Genomic DNA, 10,547 nt, shown 5'->3' with positions numbered 1-10,547 from the left:
TATTTGTTAGGAGCAGGTGGGACTGGGGAGGGTAAGAAAGCTATGTTCATCTTTTGCAGGAGAGATGTTAAAACTTTCTAAAGTTCATGAATTAAGAAATAGATGTATAGATTTGTAATAAGAATTTTTGAGTTAAAACATCAGAGGAAGTAAAAATACATTTTCAAATGAATTTACCCACTTTCTCAGACAATACAAGAACACATTAGGAGAAATGATGTAAATGATTTAAATGCCAACATTTTAAATAATACAAATCATATATTTTGAGAATATGAAGAGATCTCATAGAATATGACATATCATTTACATAACATGTGAATACTTATTTGTACAAATCAAAAAATATAATAAAAAATACGTACCAAAATTCCAGCTATTTCCTGAGTCTCTGTTTTGCAATTTGTTCTCAAGATGGACAAAAGAAAATCAAAATTTTTCTTATTTTTTTTCCTTCTATATAGCTGAGAAGGAATAAAATGCTCCCATTGTAAAGAAAATTTACTTAGTCCTTGGAGCAGAGTTTAAAGATCCCTGGGAAGATGTTATTGTATAATATTACCTGATTTCATATACCATCAATGCATGCTTTTTTCTTTCTGTAATATTTCCATTTTCGGTAACTCTCTTTTCATTTCTCCTGACTGGGTCAGGTATATACCCTCAGTTTGATGCTAATAGTCTTAACGATTTGAAAATCCCCATTTAGAGTGTGACCTGACTTTGAGCAATCTGCAATAGACCCAGGGGTCCTTTGGCATAGTACCAAGGGCAAGAAGCAAAGAGTATTTAAAAGCAAGAATCATTCATCCAAGCACAGGGATGCTTTCTGCCAGATTTCAGTTTTCAAATTACTGAGTTCTAAATGGAGTTATGCTTCCTTATTAATAATTTGCAATCTTAATAGCCAGCAAAATCCTTCTGGTTAGTCAACATAACTGGGATTTATTTGTTTGTTTGTTTCAACCCTCGCATGGGCGGCAGACAGGATCCTCACCACGTTTCTGTTTTGTACCAGCACAGTAATGAGTCTGTAAGAGGCTGCTGTACCTTATCCTGTCTCTCACAGATTCATTCATTTCTTCAACAGGACCAAAATTCATGTTTAGATTGAAAGTGCAGACATGATGAGCTTTGGTTCCCTGGGGGACATCCTAGTGTTCAACCAGGCTAGCACTCTGGGGAGTCAATGCTTACACATTAGATTGGACAGTCATCAAAATGTGGATGGAAGACAAAAAACATACTTGTGAATGATACCACATGACTGTTGGCGAGTCAAGCACCCCAGCCATGGTTCATATAGACTGAATGTGTCCCTCTGAAATTCCTATATTGACGTCTAATTTCCAAGTTGATGATATTAGGAGATGAGGTCTTTGGGATGTGCTTAGGTTTTAAGGGCAGAGCGCTCATGAGAGAGGTTTAATGCTCTATAAAAAAAAGTCTGCACAGAGACCCTTCGCCCCTCCGCCATGTAAGGTTGCAGGGAAAAGACAGCCAGCCAGCCGTCTATGAACTAGAAAGAAGGTTCTCACCAGACACTGAATCTGGACTTCCCAGCCTCAGAACTGTGAGAAACTAATTTCCGTTGTGTTTAAGCCATACAATCTGTGGTATTTGGTTAGAGCAGCCTGAAAGGCTAAAACAACCACTGACACCTCAAACTTAGGCAAAGGAAAAGGAACCCATTAAAAAGGAGAATGGAGAGAAGCAGGAAGTCACAGGAGGAAAGGACAACATCAAATAGCACATCAAACACACCAAAGGAGCCCAAGAAAAGAAGCACTAACCATGGTTATTGCACTGATAAAGTCACCGTGGGTTGGCCAGGGGTCATTTCAGTAGAGCAGCCTTTAATAAAGGGAAGTGAGGAAGCAGAGCTTGTCACTGAAGTGAGCTCTGTTAGGAAATATGGGCTCGAAGGAGGACAAGAATGACTTGTTTGGTTCCTAAAATATGCACTCCCTTAATCAAATGCGGTGTACAATGGAATTAGGGAAAATGGATAAGTTGGCTTTCTAATGTCTCACTTCAAATAAAAATAATATGTATAATTCATAAAACCATTACTCTGTTTTTAGTGCACAGCTTTTTCCCTTGATCATTCTTACTCCTTTCTATTCTTTTAAAAATGTTTTTTTCTACTTTTCCTGGCGACAGTTATGTCTCTTGGGCTAGACTGTAAACCACAGGAGGAAATAGAACTTGCCTTCTAGTTCTTTTCCATTTTCAGTTCTTTTATCCTTCCTTAAGCAGTTCTTTGTATACACTTAGGAGGAAGTTCTTAGCATTTATCACTAGATGGCGGTAAAGGTCAAACGTTGAATGAAACCAAGCCAGAAAACTTCCACGAGTAATACTTTTGAAATAAATGATGAAGGAAAACATTTGAAATCAATAGAAAAGTTATATTGCCAAATGCTATTGCCAAAATATCTGAAAATAATGCTGACACACTGTTGGGGCTTAAAAAGCAGATTCTTTTGGGGAAAACAATGGAAATATGAAAGCCAAATGGTTGAAAAACGCAACTTAGTATTGATGTGGCTGTTTGTATGACGATGACTCCTAGAGACACACCAGCTTTTTAGACAATATGAGAATCATACCTAAAATATTAAAGTCCAATTCTGTGCCTCCTGTCAGAAAACATGCATTTCCCCAACAAGTAGAGTAGAGCGATTTCTTCACTTAGTATTTTACCATTCCTCATTCTACCTTGTCTCTATTTTCAGGAATAATCGGCTAATTCGAGGAAATAGAAAATAACGTCAGGATAATGTATAATAGTTCTCACCGTATTTAACGGCATTTGTTTTCAATTTACAGTTTCTAATTTTTTGCCAGCCTTTTATTTTAGAAAAGATGTCGGATTCTTTTGCTGTTTTTTGAGCATGTTTATCATTTGCTTCTTTGCATAATGTGAATAGTTACAATAGAACAATTTGGTAATATAGCTTTTGCTCTCCGAACAGCACCATTTGTGACTTTTGATCAGAGATGAAAGGGACCTCTAGCACCTACATGGATTTATCTCCAAGAAAGAATCACAAAAACATGGGGTGCCTGGGTGGCTCAGTCGGTTAAGTGTCTGCCTTCAGCTCAGGTCATCATCCCAGGGTCCCGGGATCAAGCCCCGAATTGGGCTCCCTGCTCAGCAGAGAGCCTGCTTCTCCCTCTCCCTCTGCCTGCTGCTCTGCCTACTTGTGCTCTCTCTCTCTCTCAAATAAATAAATAAAATCTTAAAAAAAAAAAAAAAAAGAATCACAAAAACATAATGGTTTAGTGAAAATAGCCTGGTGGATTGGATGTTCCTACCCTCAGTCCGTTTTGATGTAATTTTCCCCTAAACAGCCCCTGTGATGATTCATTCATTAATTAATTGTGAAATGGGCAGCTTATGCTTACAGTGGTACCAGACCCCAGGGGCATATACTGAACAAGACACTATTTCTGTTTTTATTTTGTATTGTCTTTTGAGGTGGAGAATCCTTGACTCTTTTAAATGAAGATGGGAAAGAACCCATGAAGGGAGAGATTCAAAATAATGAAAAAACAGTAATGAGTCCCATGAGGTATAAATGTTTCCCTATGAGACGCATTTATGTATTTGTTTCACATAATCCACCCAAACACATAGAAACAAGAAGATGCAGTGGGTCAGCTGTATCCACTTTAAAAAAACAAAACCTTCATATAGTGAATCATTCTACTTCTCTGTTCCTTTAAATAAGAAGTAAAATTTGTGATTTTATATCAAAGTGAGGATTTTCTTGTTTGATATTTGTTTCAGGAAAAAGATATAAATCTCACCCAAAAGAAAATATCAATATCTACTTGTAAGTTGTTTTCTTTTTTTTACATCTTACAAAAGTGTCACACATAACTAGGTCCTAAATTTTACAAGTCCTAAATTTCACATGAGTCATAGCTCAGATGTAGTGTCAATGTATGAACATTTATTTTGTCTTTGGTTAATCAGGTCTTTCCCCCAAGTTCCAAACACTGGGAGAAAGGAGGATCTTTGAATCCTGTCTTGTTTAAAACTTGTTAAAGTCAGTGCCTCTGGGAGCAAATGACCAGTTCACCTCCAATGTCAAGTATCCTCCAAGTAGAAAAGAGATGTTAGCCAGCAAACAGAAAGGCCAGGGAACACTGAGCCAGGGACCTCAACCTTTTCCTCTGCAATGACCCCCTTCCACTAAGCATGCTCCAAGACATCCTTGAGACTAGCCAAGGGAAAAAATGGAGGAAAAACAGAAACTAAGCTCTTTTTTTCTGGACAGGTAGAGGGTATCTAAAAGATGATTAAATCAGACTAAAATTCACACCAGATGGCACTAAAAGTTCATGTTTCCCCTCCTTAAACTGAGTATGAAGGTTTCTGATGAAGAATAGATTATTTTTGATTACCTACAGGAGTTTACATTCTGGGTCAGCTTCATGAGTATAAAACCTGTGCAGTTGCCTAGGTTCAGAAATTGTCCATTCAGAATGGCCCCACATTTGGTTTAATGGTCTGCTCCCACCATCTTGAAATTGTTAAGTTTTGGGTAAGGACCCTCACATTTTTATTTTGCTGTGCAGCCATGCTTGGCTGTATTTTCTTTATATTATGCTATGACCACTTTTTTTTTTTTTTAATCCCACTAGAGATAAACAACTAAGTTTGCTTTTTTTTTTTTTTTTTTTTCCTTTTCCCTTGAGGATTACTATAGCAGTTGGTTTTTCTAGGACTATATGGAGAAATTTTGTGTGTGCTTCTCTGATGTTTTACTTCTATGGTAATAGATTTAGAAAAACTAAAGTAGAGGACTGAACCTGGAGGAATTAAAAGGAAGATGCACGGGATAAAGATTTTTAAAGTATAAAAATTGAGACATTTGAACTCAATAATCAGTTTCCTTTTTGACAACACAGAATTTCCAGTTGTTAAAATCTTTGTGAAAATGGAATGGCAGTAATTGTTTCCAGTTAGAAGCAAGAGACTATTTCCATTAGACAGGTCCAAACAAAACAGCCTTCTTTCCAGATGGGTTATGTGGTAGATGACTCAGCCTGGGACTAAGCTTGAGTTTCTGTGGATTCCTGCGGTAGGGCCTAACACACACACACACACACACACACACACACACACACACACAGAGTGAAATTCTTCATGTGCAGATATATTCAAGTCATTTTCATTTCCTTTTCCCTCATATCTATTTTTTGCATTCTGCTCTGCCCCTTTTCACAGATACTTCCCCTACTTTTACATTGGATCCATATTCAAAGAAAAAGATAAGTTTTCCACTCCTTTAAAAGCTGACACTATCGAATGTAATAATCTACAGTGAGATAAGAATATAAAGACTATAATCCACGACTTAGTTTACTACATGAAACCATTTATCTTTGCAGTAGCTAGGAATGGTCTGACATTTCTGATACTGTAAGACATAACAAACAACCATAATAAAGGAAGGTCTTATTGGTAGAAATGCATTGCTAACCCCTCGTAGTAGCAGCTCTTACTATATGTTAATATTTACTTGGTTTTTTTAATTGGTGCTAGAAGCTGATTATCTCACTTAATTTTCATCACCACTCATCACTACAGATGAGTAAACTGAGGCATAGAGAAGTGAGAAACTTGGCCAAGCCCCAGAGTCCATGTAAGATTGGGCTTTGCATCAAGTAGCCTGAGTGATTCTTAATTATGGTTGTGAAGACACTGACTTTTGAGTCAAAAAGTAAACAGTGGTGACAACTGTAGGAAGGCGTGTTGTTTACACATCAGTGTTAAAGAAAGGATTTGGAAGGTGTCCCTTTGGTTACTGAGTCAATATCCAAGTTTCCACATGACTGCGTTTTGGGTTTCCAGACACCAACAAGCTCTTTCTTTTCCTGTATTTCTGGCTCAGCCTGAAGGAGATACACAAACTCCAGGACAAGGATTTCTTTTCAGGTGCTCCAATATTTTTTTTTAAGTCATTTTAATTTGGAGCTGAGAATGAGCTTTGTCCAATTTAATCACCATAAGATTTATATCGTACCAAGAGCTGGAGGGAAAATAAAAATTCATTCAATCGTGTTGACTATTCGGCCTATCGTTGCTAATCATCTTAGTGTTATTTTTTTTTTCACTTTTTCTCAGGTGGTTTAATGTTAGCTGTCCCTCCAATTTCTTATGCACGTATTAAATGTTACTTTAATTTCATTAGGTCAATCCATATAACAACTCTTTAAGGTAGTTATTAGTAACAACAGTACTAGAAATAGTAGTAGTAATGGTATCTTACTGATGAAGAAGAATAGGTTAGAAAAGGTCATTATTATCCCCAGAGTCAATGAATAAGCACTAGAGGTTTGATTAGAACTCAGATCTCCCTGCCCCCAAGTCACTGCTCTCTGTACTACTCCACTCCCATGTGACAGTGAACCCTTAACAGGTATCCACAGATGTCTTTTCTTCTCCCTTCTCTTTGCTAGCAACGTTCTATGATTTTCATTTTTAAAAAAGCATAATTAATCTCAACCTTCATTTGCTAAATGTGATCTTTTGAACTATAGTTATGCCAGGAAATTGAACATACCTTATCAGCATCCCCACAAATATTTTTCCCAAGATGATTATCTAATTCTTATATCACAATGACCAGAATAGGAGACTCCCGACTTTTTAAAAGCAATGCCAGTTTGTGAACTTGCACAGCCGCTCCATGGACAATATTGCAAGCAATGGTACAAGGAAAGGAAAGACATTCTGGTGCCCTATGCATGGCCTATCGTCTCTTTACAACAATGGGTGTCACAATATCGTTGTTCTTCCCCAAATCATCCAGGACCCTGCTACTTTCCCTTTAAAGCTGAAATGTAATTACCCTCCCCATGGACGTAGGCAGGATTGTGACTTGCTTAAACCTAAAATGATGTGTTGTCAGAAGTAACGGTGGGACCTCTAAGGCTAGATTGTAGGAGGTGATGTAGCTTCCGCATTGGTAGACAGAACACTTGTGCTGGAGTGGCAAACTGCTCTTTCAGTGGGCTTACTTCCTGAGGACACCATGCTGTAAGGAAGCTCAATCTAGTCTACTGGGAGAAGACTTATATGTATTATCATATAAAGAGAGAGATGCCTGGCCAGCCCTTATTTTTCTAGCTCCAGTGAACTATGATTGTAGGAGATTCCTCTCGCCAGAACTGCCTCGCCAGGAGGAGAGAGCATTGGTGGTGATTCCCCACAGAAGTCTTGGTAACAGCAGAATGATGAGGGTACGGGAGCCCTAAGAAGATTGCTGTGCTTTTTTCCTCCTGCTTCTCATCCCTTCAGAGCTCCCAAGTTCTTGCCTATTTCTAAACCTGGACTCCTGGTCTTCTACTCATTCCCAGTCCCTTACCCCAACACACTCATATCTGTAAATCCCTCCTTTGTAAGTTAGCCAATCCGTTTCTGTTGCTTGCAACCAAAGACCAAACTGATTCTCCTGATATTTAAGCTTATAGATGCCTATGGCTTTGTATCAGCACATACACATACTCATCCAGATCCATGTTTAAGTAAAAGGATGAGTTTAGGGAACCTGAGTAGTTCCCAGACATGATGAACCCAGACATGAGGTCTGAAGTTCTAGGCAGCCACGTTGAGTCCAAGAGATAACCAACATAAGGCAAATGCCAAATAAGCCTGAGATTTCCTGATATTATTCAGCCTTAATGCAAGCAGTGGTCTTCCCTAGATTTCCTGTGGGGAAAAAATGTTTATTTAGCCACTATTAGTCATCTTTTTCTGTTAATTACAGAGGACCACAAAATTAAGTGGTCCTCTGTAATTACACAGAAAGTATCCCTGTGCATTCCATATGAGGTCTGTAGGAACAAGGACAGAAGAGGAAGAAGAAAAGTCAAAAGGGAGTCCTGTTCAAAGTACTTAACCTCGGCATTCTGGTGACAGAGGTGTCACCTGAGGTGCCACGTAGGATATAAAGAGCAGAGGAGGGTGACTGTGATGGATATTATTTAATCATAAGAAAACAAACAAATGAGGATAGATAAAACTAACATAGAAGCAAGGACCAACTACCTTAGGGGACATAGATGAAGTATGCAGAGCATATGTGTGTTGAGCCTAGATAGAAAGGGATGAAAGACCAATGAGTAATATATTGGGTGTGGATGGTTTCCAATGTTAAATAGTCTGTCTTTTGTATTGTGCCTATATTTATGTAGATTGTTGAAAATATTATCACTATTTTCTTTGAGAAAGTTATCGCTAGTATTATATAGTTTCTACTCGTCCATGCCAGACTCAGCAAGTATTGTGTGTGTGTGTGTGTGTGTGTGTGTGTTAACAAAATCACTATAGGTTTACAAAAATTCACATTATCAGACAATAAGGGATAACGGAAGGTTTTTTGGCAAATGCAAAATGCTGGCTACCTGTTTTATGTGTTTGTTTACTTATTTACAAATTTAAATATTTAAGTGTATGCTATCTACTAGGGACTGGGTAGGGTTCAAAAAAAAACGGAAGTGAATAAAACAAACACAGCCCCTATCCTTAAGAAGCTTAGAGAAGGTAAAGAGGTAAAGGACAACTGAGCCAGCAAGTGTAATACAGTATTACAGAAGCACTGAGGCAGAAGGCCAGACCACGATTTCGAGTTTCAAGGAAACTTTGGAAGAACTGCTGTCCTGACACAGAGCTGAAGTCTTAGTGTGAGTTAGAAACACAAATGGAGGGAATGGGAAGTTTTCCTAGAGTTTAACCATTTTATGCATAATATTGTCTGAGGTTTAACCTATACCACGGTTTACCAAGAGGACTATCTCATCTACATGGAAAAACCAATTTCTTAGCATCGTGTTTAATTTCAGTATCTGGTCATGGAGCCTGAGATGTTTTGTCATCTTTTTCTTTTTCTTTGTCAATCAAATCCTGATAATAAATACACTTATAACTAATAGTTGACATTTATATCTCCAATTGTTTTTTTCCTTTAAACCTAACCATTGAAGGGAAGTGAGCTATCAAAAAAGAAAACTGACAGTGAATAAATTGCTTCTCATGGCCTTGTGAAGTAGATTTGCACACACACACACATACACACATACACACACAAATATCACTGTAAGCAGAAGACATTCTTATCTTTACTTATTATTAAAATAACATCTTTGTCAAAAAACATAGCTTCCGAAGTAGCTTCTCATTCAGTCTCACTCCTTCTTTGGCCTTTCTTCCCATAGATAACTTCAGTGAGATGGATCTGGGGTCAGGAGATCTGTGCTCAAATTTACATTCATTCATTCACCTACTGTGTGAACCTGGGCAAGTCAGATGACGTTTGGGAACTTTTGATTGCTCATCCATAAAAAGCAGATAACATCCCCCTCACAGATTTGCCTGAGGACTAAGTAAAAGAAAATTAAACATCTAAAAATAGTTTTTAACAATGAAAGATTCTTGATAAGCAAATTTATTCATTTAATCTTTCAACAAAATGAAATACCACTTGTTCTTCAGGCATTCCCTATTTTCTAGCTTTTCCCCCAGTTCTGTTGCCTATTTCCTATTTTGCTAAAATATTTCATATGTGTCTGTATTAATAATCATTACATTATGTTGTCATCTTTTTCACAGTTCTTTGCCTCTCGACTTATTTTAAGCTTCAAAAGTTGAGAACTGGTTTTTCATAAACTTTGTTTTTTAGGACACTTTCAGGTTTACAGCAGAATTGTGCAGAGTTCCAAACACCCTATCTCTCTCTGTCTTAGTTTTCTTTATAACATCTTGTCTTAGCTCCTACTAACTGGCGCTCAATGCTACAATTGATGAACCAATACTGATACATTGTTACTAACTAAAATCCAAGCCTTAGTGGTCTGTGGTATGTTGAACATTTCTGTAGGTTGTAAAGTTCTCTGGATTTTGTCAGATGCATAATAGATCCACCATTACAGTATCCTATGGAATAATTACCCTAAAAATGTCCTGTGGTTCTCCTGTTCATCCCTTCCTTCCTCACCCTAATCCCTTATGCAACCACTCATCTTTTACTGTCCCTATAGTTTTGCCTTTTTCATCACATCATATAAATGGAGTCATATAGTGTGCAGCCTTTTCCAACTGGCTTCTTTCACTGAACAATATGTGCTTAAGATTCGTCCATGTCTTTTCCTCCATGTCTTGATGGTACTTTTTTTGATGGGTGACTAATATTTTGGTGTATGAATGTACTACAGGTTTTTTTTTAATCATTAGACGATAGCTTGATTGCTTCCATGTTTAGAAAATTATGAACAAAAGTACTGTATTCATTTGTGTGCAAGTTCGTGTATGGACATAAGTTTTCAACTCATTTGAGTAAATACCTAGCAGGGTCGTTGCTGAATTTTACAATAACACTGTCTTTTAGATTTTTAAGAAACTGCCAAATTGTCTTCCAAAATGGCTATTCTATTTTGCATTCCTATTAGCAATGAATCAAAGTTCCCACTGCTGCACATGGAATGGATTTTGGCTATTCTAATAGGTGTGTACTAGTATCTCATTGTTGTTT

The sequence above is a fragment of the Lutra lutra genome, chromosome 13 (genome assembly GCF_902655055.1).
Source record: "Lutra lutra chromosome 13, mLutLut1.2, whole genome shotgun sequence".
Lineage (NCBI taxonomy): Eukaryota > Metazoa > Chordata > Mammalia > Carnivora > Mustelidae > Lutra > Lutra lutra.
This window is presented reverse-complemented; position numbering follows the sequence as displayed.